Source organism: Drosophila eugracilis, unplaced genomic scaffold, assembly GCF_018153835.1.
Source record: "Drosophila eugracilis isolate 14026-0451.02 unplaced genomic scaffold, ASM1815383v1 contig_509, whole genome shotgun sequence".
NCBI classification, from domain to species: domain Eukaryota; kingdom Metazoa; phylum Arthropoda; class Insecta; order Diptera; family Drosophilidae; genus Drosophila; species Drosophila eugracilis.
In genome coordinates this window covers 81,795-90,332 of record NW_024573382.1, presented here as the reverse complement: position 1 = coordinate 90,332, position 8,538 = coordinate 81,795, and the positions used below count along the sequence as shown (strand labels likewise).

Genomic DNA, 8,538 nt, shown 5'->3' with positions numbered 1-8,538 from the left:
TTAACCATCCAAATAGAACTAAACTTAAGAATTGACAAAAACTCATGCTCGTGGCAGACCGCTGACCTTGCACATTTTGCAGAAGTCATGCGATCGCTGTCGGCCAATGAGACAAAGTCACAGCGACCATACAAGAGTGTAACAATAATAGTTATAATTTGGAAGTGGTTGTTAACAGAGAAGCAACATGAACAGCAAGAATAGAGCACACACCCGAGTGCACAGATCGCTTTGTGTTTTTTCGCGTGTTTTTGTTACCCACTCAATTCTATGCACATGATTGCTGATTTCCTTCCTTCCTTTCATGTAAAATTATTCGGTCAACCCTCAATGACCTGCTCATGCAATACAGCTGAAAACACCCGAAACACTCGAATTATTTGAAGACCCGAATCATTTGAAGACACCCAATCATTTGAAGACACCCGACTCCACTCATCCAAAAACATGGTGTCTCAGACACTCCCTTCATTCGCTATGAGTGCGTCGGGTGTCTGTGTAAAAGAGTACTGGGTGCGCAAAAGTGCACACATTCGAAATGAGCTGTGCAAGACACCCACCCTTATTTTAGGGTGCCGATCACACTCTGAGTGCCGAACAGGCACAAATGATTCGAGTGCACTCATTGTCTGGGTGTACCCTTGCCGTTCTCTTGTTGTTGACTACTCCCCTTAAATTGGACGCCGTCCTCTGTGACAGACAATTCGTCGATGGACCCTTGTAACTGGGATGCCCCTCGTTTGCGCCTGCAATGTTGTTGGAGCAGGACCAAGCCGCATAGTGTGAGGCTAACAGCGATTCCCGCGGCGAACCAAATCCTCGGGGATCCTCCAGCCGACACGTCATATCTGAGTTCCTGCATTAAACGCATTTTTCGTAGACGATTATTACTCCGTCGTCCACGATTGTAAGGGATTCCAGATTGCTGGGCCGCGTCCGGCATGTAGCCGCCCCGGCAGCATTTAATTGCCTGGCGCAAGTGTCGTCATTGTTAATATCTTTATTTACTTTAAAAAACCAATGAAAACTCATATTTTTCGGGTTATTGAAATTAGTTTTTATAAAAGTATAATTAACAAAGCGTTCATGTTTTAAATGCCAAGCTGAAGTTAATGATGATCCTTGTGGACTTCGAATAAATATTAATTTATAGGGACCAACAAAAAATTGGTGTGCGTATTCCAAGAAACTCTCGTTCCTCGGGGTCTTAACAAAAACTACCTTACTTAAAGGTAATTAAAGGATTCAATAAGGCGTTCAACAAGTAATTGATGCCTCTCATCAAATCTTGGAGTCGAGCATCCATGGGAGAAGCAGCTACCACCCGATGAATAGTGGCTGCTCCCAGATCTGGAGAACGGCAGTTAACACATTCTATGGTCTTCAGTTACACCTGCACAACGAATCTGAGCCTTGATCTTATTTGGTTGCTTGTTGACGGGTTGGGCGAAAAGTGCATGGAAACGTTCCCATGGCAGGGTATCCGTCTTAGAAAGTGAGTTCAGGCCCACTCTGGGCATGGCATTGAAGCGGGTGTATCCTTGAAACTGGACGTCATTTAGGGAAAGACCAACAATCAGGCTCTTGTAACTGCCATGATAAGTTGTAGTATAGTAATGTACTTCTAGGTGGCTTGGTTTAAAGCTAGGACACAGGAGAGCACAACCACCAGTCCGCAGGCGAGTGCTGTGCTGCCCCAGCGGAGTTGCTCGCTAGCCAGTCCCAAACTATCAATAGCCACAAAGACAGGAACAAGAACAGCCACGATTCCAAAAAGAGGAAGGAACAATACAATTCCAGCCAAGCCGAGGGCTGCCCGCATCACTCCACACATGGTGGGACTCTGAGAAGCGGCGATGCATACCTGTAACCAACTGAGAGTAACGCAATGCGGGATGAGGTATGTGTAGACTCCATGCCAATGTGAGCGCTTTGTCATCATGACCAACAGCAGGGGAATGAACAGATACAAGGCTGTGAGGCAATTCAGGCAGAACTCAATCCCATTGCCAATGATAAAGGACGAGAAAGTGGGTACTCGTAGGTCCAGAAAGCGCCAGCCGGTGGACACAACCTCGTCCATTTTGTACGGATACGGATGGGACGCCTTTTTGCAAAATGTGGCCAAGTTGGTAGAAGCGCAATTGGAGACTGCTAGGATTCCGTCATCACATTCCGCCACGATGTTGTCTTCTATTTGTAGCATAGTAGGTAGTGTACGACAGGGAAGAGCAGGACTTTTTTACAAATAAGCTAAACTTTAGGTTACTGAACTATGACATGGATAAGGACATTAGATTGGAAAATTTTAATCTTAGATACATCCATAAGGCTAACTATGGGGACCTCCGTGAGCTGTTCGTCAAAAATAGCCTTTGGGTCATTATGGTTGAAAATAGTAGGGTCTATGATATTGTTTTTAGCGAGTATAATAATGAGCATTCAATTTTGGATTTCGGATATTAGCATTCTATTTCTGGCGAGGAGTGTTTCGAAAAAATGCCCTTCCCTTTTCTCCTTGAGGATCCCATTCGCTGTGTCTTTGAGCAAATTAATGTGTTTCTGTGTCTCTGTGTTAATAACAACCTGTCTATTGTTGGCCTCGAAAAGCGATGCTTGACACCAATAATTCTACTAAGATCTTCCGCGTCGGGTGTACCTGCTACGACCTCAAGGACTGCGCCCAAAAATCGAGGCTCCTGGCCATTCTTTGGTGTATCTGAAGCTCATCCAAAATGTTCTGGGCATGTTCGATGTAAACTTAAAGCAGCTTCCTCATGTAGGATTGTGGAAATTATAGCAAATATTGAGTTTTAGTATAAGGGCGAATGTGGCAAATGAAATGCCTATCTGATGTTGTCCTTATGGACCACCCTCCCCCTAATAAGAACAGATGTTCCCAGATCTGCTTCTACACGCTCTTCTGAATAAAGCGGTGTCAATTTGTTCCCTAATCTCTTGTTGTTGCGTAGGTGTACTCCTTTACCGACTTCGAAGACCCGGTTCTGCCTTGAAGGACTTACTCTGTCTAGGTTAGACTGTTGTGCCTTGTCAATGTTGGCTTTAATTGCCAGCTTCATCTCATCGCTGCTGGCGTGGATGACCTCCACCGGCCTAAACTCTGTGACCGAATGTAGTGACCTATTGCATTCTATCGTATACCGCAATATTAGTTCCACAGTATTCTCGATTTTTTTTTATCAATTTTGAGGCATCTGACATTTTCCGCCAGGGTACTGTGAAATCTCTCTACTTGGCCATTGGAGCTACTGTGTAGCGGTGGCGCATTGACAACATCGTATTGGTTTTGGCTTTGGCTGTATTGGTTTTGCAGCAATGATGTGATTGTTTCAGAGTTAAAGGAGGCCTCGTTATCGCAATATATGGTCCTGGTGTTAGGGTAGAAATTTACCAATTGGAGGATAGAAGCTCGTACATCTATTATTGCCCCAATAATACGATAGCGAATTTGGAAAATTTATCAATGCACGTTAAGAAGATTTTCTTATCGGTCGAAAAATTGTCGATATGTAACATTTCCCCAACATATGAAGGGAATGGCGTAGTTCCTAATTCCTGCATTTTGGGATGACAGTCGTATTTGGCTTTATTGCAGACATTGCAATTTGCGACCACTTCGCTAGCTAATTTGGACATGTTCGGGCGCGATTGTGCTCGGTGTTAGCGATTTCAAGCTGTTCATTAGCGTTGGTTATGTCGCTGACGAAGGTCTTACAATGCCTCGATAGCGCGTCAGCTACCAGGTTTTGCTTCCCGGGTGTGTAAAACACTTTCCCGTTGTTCTCATCAATAAACGCTTTCCATCGCTTAATCTAAGCGTTGGTGTTTTTGTCGGATACCGCATATGTGAGAGGCTGGTGGTCTGTAAAGATTCGTACCTCCTTGTTACCGTATAGGTAGTTTTGGAGTTTGCCTATTGCCCAGACTATCGCCAACAATTCTCTTTCGTTGGTGGCGTAGTTCAGTTCGCAGTCTCTTAGCGTGCGTGAAATCATCGTAATAGGTCTTTTATTCTGCGACAGTACCGCGCCTATTTCACTCTCTAAAGCGTCGGTGGTTCAGTCTAACGGTAGTTTAAAATCAGGGTATGTCAATATGACATCTGCCGATGCCAAAATGTTTCGAAGGTGATCGCATGTATTTCGCTGGGTTTCATCAAACCTGACAGCTAATTTTTTCGACATATTCTTGCTGACCGTCCCGTTTTCCCCTTTGAGGATAGGGGTAAGAGGTCTAGCATTAGAGGCAAAATTTTTTACAAAGCTCCAGTAATAGCTCGCCAGGCCGAGGAAAGACCTGAGGCTTGGCTCTGGGAATTCTTTTATTGGCCTAACTTTTTCTGGGTCTGTTCTTGTTCCTCCTCTGGTGACAATAAATCCTAAAAATTCAACGCTCTCTTTAAAGAACTTTGTTTTTTCCCGTGCCACCCTCATGTTGGCATCGAGTAAGCGCTGAAGCACTGTGTCTATGTGCTTGACATGTTCCGTTTCATTTTCGGAAAAGATGATTACGTCGTCAACGTAGACGTAGCATATTTTGCCGATTTCTTCCCGCAGTTCGTCGTCGATGGCTCTTTGGAAAATACTCCCTGCTCCCTGCTTGGCATGGGGTAGCGATCGGCGATTGTTCGCTCGTTCAACTTCCTGAAGTCGATTACTAATCGCTTCTTCTTGATGCCATTATCGTCAGTCCTTTTTTTGTCAACCACCCAGGTAGGGCTGTTGTATGGGGATCTGGACGGCCTAATTATGCAATTTTGCAGCAGCTCTTCTTCTTTCTTTCTTTGTTTGCAAAGTCTGCTGCCCCCATAGGATAGGGGTATAACTTGGAGTAGACCGGTTCGTCACTCGTCGTTCAAATAGTAGCGATGACCGGTGAGCGCCTCGTTAGGGGTCGAAAACACCTTAATTCTTTTTAGAATAATTTTCTTGAATTCGGCTTTAGCCGAACTTGGCACCACTATATTATCGATTTTTGTGAAATTGACGTTTTGACAGTCAAAAAAATTTAGCTTTTCGGTGACGTTCGCGTATTTTAGTAAGCTGTTGCCTAGGTCCAATGCTACTCCTGCTCGCGTTAGCGAATCCTTACCGGTTTCACATAATTTTTTGCCGACCCCGTGTCGATGAGAATTTTTACTGTTCTGCCAGCCAACTGTCGCTCGACGAACGGCAGTCGGGAGCGCTCCCTAAAAAATGGAGCAGGTCGTTAAGCTCGGGGGTGTCGCTATCTTCCTCAATGGTGGAAACTTTAGCCTCAGCTATGGCGGCATAATCTGTTTCCTCCTGTTGGGGCTGGGCTATATTATTGAGGCGTTGGCATCTTTGGCCCGATTGCCGCTGGGACGAGTAAGGTCTCAGGATCCCTGCGCTTCGGCCAGGGATTGTCCTCATGAGGCCTGCCTTGGTTCTGCTTAGGAATGAAGTGCGGATTTTTATCCTCACCTCTCCATTGCTTTCCCTGACCTTTTTTGTTGCGCCTGTTGCCCTCATTTAAAGGGGCCTTGTCTTCTATAGCTTTCGCGTAAGATGCCGCGAACGCACTTCTTTCAATGCTGTTCTCAGCTTCCCGTGCAGACGGAAGGTCTTTGGGTTGTGCTGGTAGCACGAGTGACTTGAGTGGTCTTTTAAGCCCTGCAATGAATGCATGAAGGTCGTCATCCCTAACCTCCTTATTTAGGACGGTTGCTGTGTCCATGTTGTGTGACATGACTATTTTGTTGGTGACGAGCGTGAGTTTCCTCTCTACCACGTCATAGTATTCCATGAGGTCGGCATCTCCTTGCCGAACCATTTCCAAATTTTGCCGTAGCACTCTTAGGGACGTTTGGTCCTCGTATGTGCAATCTAGTCTGGCTAGAATTGCATCGAAATTCAGCACGGTGTTGTGGGACGTGAGGAGTGACCGAACGGGACCGCAAATCTTGTTTTTAATGATGACAACGGCCTCGTAGTGGGCTTCGCTGCCGTCGAAATACTTCGTATGCATCTGATGCAGCCTGCCTCCACGAAACGTACTCATCGTGGCTTCCATTGAACGTCGGCAGAGATTTTACTATGTCTAACTTAACATCGCATCTTATTTTAGGGTTCGGCACTGATCTTTTATAGACCTCTACTTGCGGCGCTTTCACTGTCAGTGCGCTGAAATTTTAAGATTTATTCTTTTTTGCTAAATAGGCACCTTGTGCCTTTGTCATTCTTCTTGTGGGCTTGGATTATTAACCTAATAAAATCCTTTTCAGTACATATACATGTGGTTCCATATAATATTTTAATAGGTATAATGACACGAGAAATCATAGGACATTATCTTCTTGAGTGGTGTTCACGACTGAACTTTTATTTGCAAACATTTCTTCTTAGAGGCTAAAAACTGAAGTGAGCAGCGATAGGAGTATATACATGCATTGGCATATTTGTCTTATGTATACATATACCACGAGACGGCCGGCTATAAGTGTTAGTTGGTGTAGAGCCAGTCGTCACCGTGGGAATGCATGCTCAGGGCCGGCTCGTTGGACACTTGAGAAGGAATGTGATAGTTTGTATGTGCATATATGTATGTATTTATGTAATTAAAATAGAATTAAAATGAATGACGCATATTTATGAAGTCATTCTAAAATAATTGTAAAAGAATGAATATAAAATCAAAATAAAATTGAATGAAATTGTATGGAATGATATGATGATGCATATATGTTGGGTCTTGAATGGTTTTTATGCGGGTTATTATTTTTAATTTTTTTTTTTTTTTGGTGTTAAAATAATATAAAGTTAAAAGAAATTAAGAATTAATTAAATGATATAAGATAACTTTGTATGTTCTTACATATACATATATATTTGTTTAATTATGTTGTATTTTTTGAAGAATGGTTTTAACCTATTTTTGCTTACTATCTGTTGTTTTTTCTTATTGTCTATGATTTTAACATTATTCCTATCGTCTATACCTATGACCTTAAATGGTAAAAAATAATTTCGATCTAATTTGTGACCGGTTTCATTCTTGAGTAACACCTGGTCTCCGATTTTTAGGTCGAAGTTATTTACGTCTTTGTCGTATAGTGTTTTTCGCTTTTCTTTTTCCCTTTCTAGCATGGTTTTTCACGTTTGTACGCTAATTCTAACCTAAACTTAATTTCCTTAGCATAATCATCTATGTTATATATAGGATCTATTTGATTTATTTTAGAAATATATATAAATTTTCGAGCCGGTCTTCTAAAAACTAATTCGTACGGACAATAATTATGCGTGACTGGTGGTGTAGTGTTAAAACAGTAGGTAATATTTTATAATGAATATATGAATATATATATATATAGTCCCTAAGGCTTGATGGTGGTGTGCAGTCGATGAAATTTTTTCAATCTTCATATATTTGCATAAGTCTCCTATTATACTGTTCTTATACTCTGTGCCCATGTCTGTTAGAATAATCTTCATTGGGTCGTAAACGAGTATAAAGTCTTCAAATATTGCTTTCGCCACGGCATATGCGCTTTTATTCGGAATTGGTACTGCTACTAAGTATTTAGTTAAATCACAAATAATTGTGACTGCGTATTCGTTTCCTTCCGCCGAACGCGGCAATGGGCCAATGGTATCAATTAATACCGTGTCAAACGCTGATGTGGGTGTCTCGGTAATTGTCATTGGTTTTCTTGTATGAGTGGTTGTCTTTGATTGTTGACAGGTCTGACAGGTTTTCACGTATTTAGTAACTACTTTTGTCATGTTTGGCCAATAGTAATATTGTCTTATTTTTAATAATGTTCTCCTTTTCCTGAATGGAATCCTTCGATCGGATCATTATGAAATGTTTTTAAGATTTCTCGTATATTTTTTTCATTGTTTTGGTCTACTATGGTCACCTCTGAAAGAAGCGCTATTTTTACTTTTTGTAATGTACGGTTGCCCATTTCTTTAAATTCTCGTAGTAATACTGACTTTAAAATCAGTGCGCTGGGTGCCAAATGGAATTGTTTTATGTTTTGCATTCCGGCCTGTATCTCAAGCCTTTGGAAAAATGGTTTTAAATCAATTTTTCCATTATAACACAAGTCATCAATTTTGAATTGTGAAATTATTCGTTTTCCTCGTTTAAACAAACACTTATGTTTGACGAATTTAAGTTTCACATATTTCCTGATGTCATTGTTATTGACAACGTCGTAGACTCTGGGCTCCTGAAGCTCTTGCTTCTGCAAGGGTTCCTTTTCTAATTTCTGATCCTGATTTTTACGTGTTTCTGACCTATTTGAAATTTTCATTACCTGTCTGTTTATTGACTTTAGGTCATTTATTGTAATTCTGGACAGCGCGTCCGCCACATAATTATTTTTCCCCTTGAGGTATTCCGCAGTAAAATCGTATATTTCTAAATCTAACCTCATTCTTGTTAATTTTGAACTAGGGTCTTTCATTGAAAATAGATAAATGAATGATCGATGGTCTGTTTTTACTATAAAATGTGTCCCGTAAACTATGGTCTGAAGTATTTTATGGC

The 8,538-nt window shown here is 41.8% G+C and overlaps 1 pseudogene; it reads right to left on the bottom strand.

Moving 5' to 3' along the window:
• Nucleotides 1-1,364: 1,364 nt before the first annotated feature.
• LOC108118081 lies at nt 1,365-2,206 on the bottom strand (annotated as a pseudogene).
• Between the last annotated feature and the right edge of the window lie 6,332 nt (nt 2,207-8,538).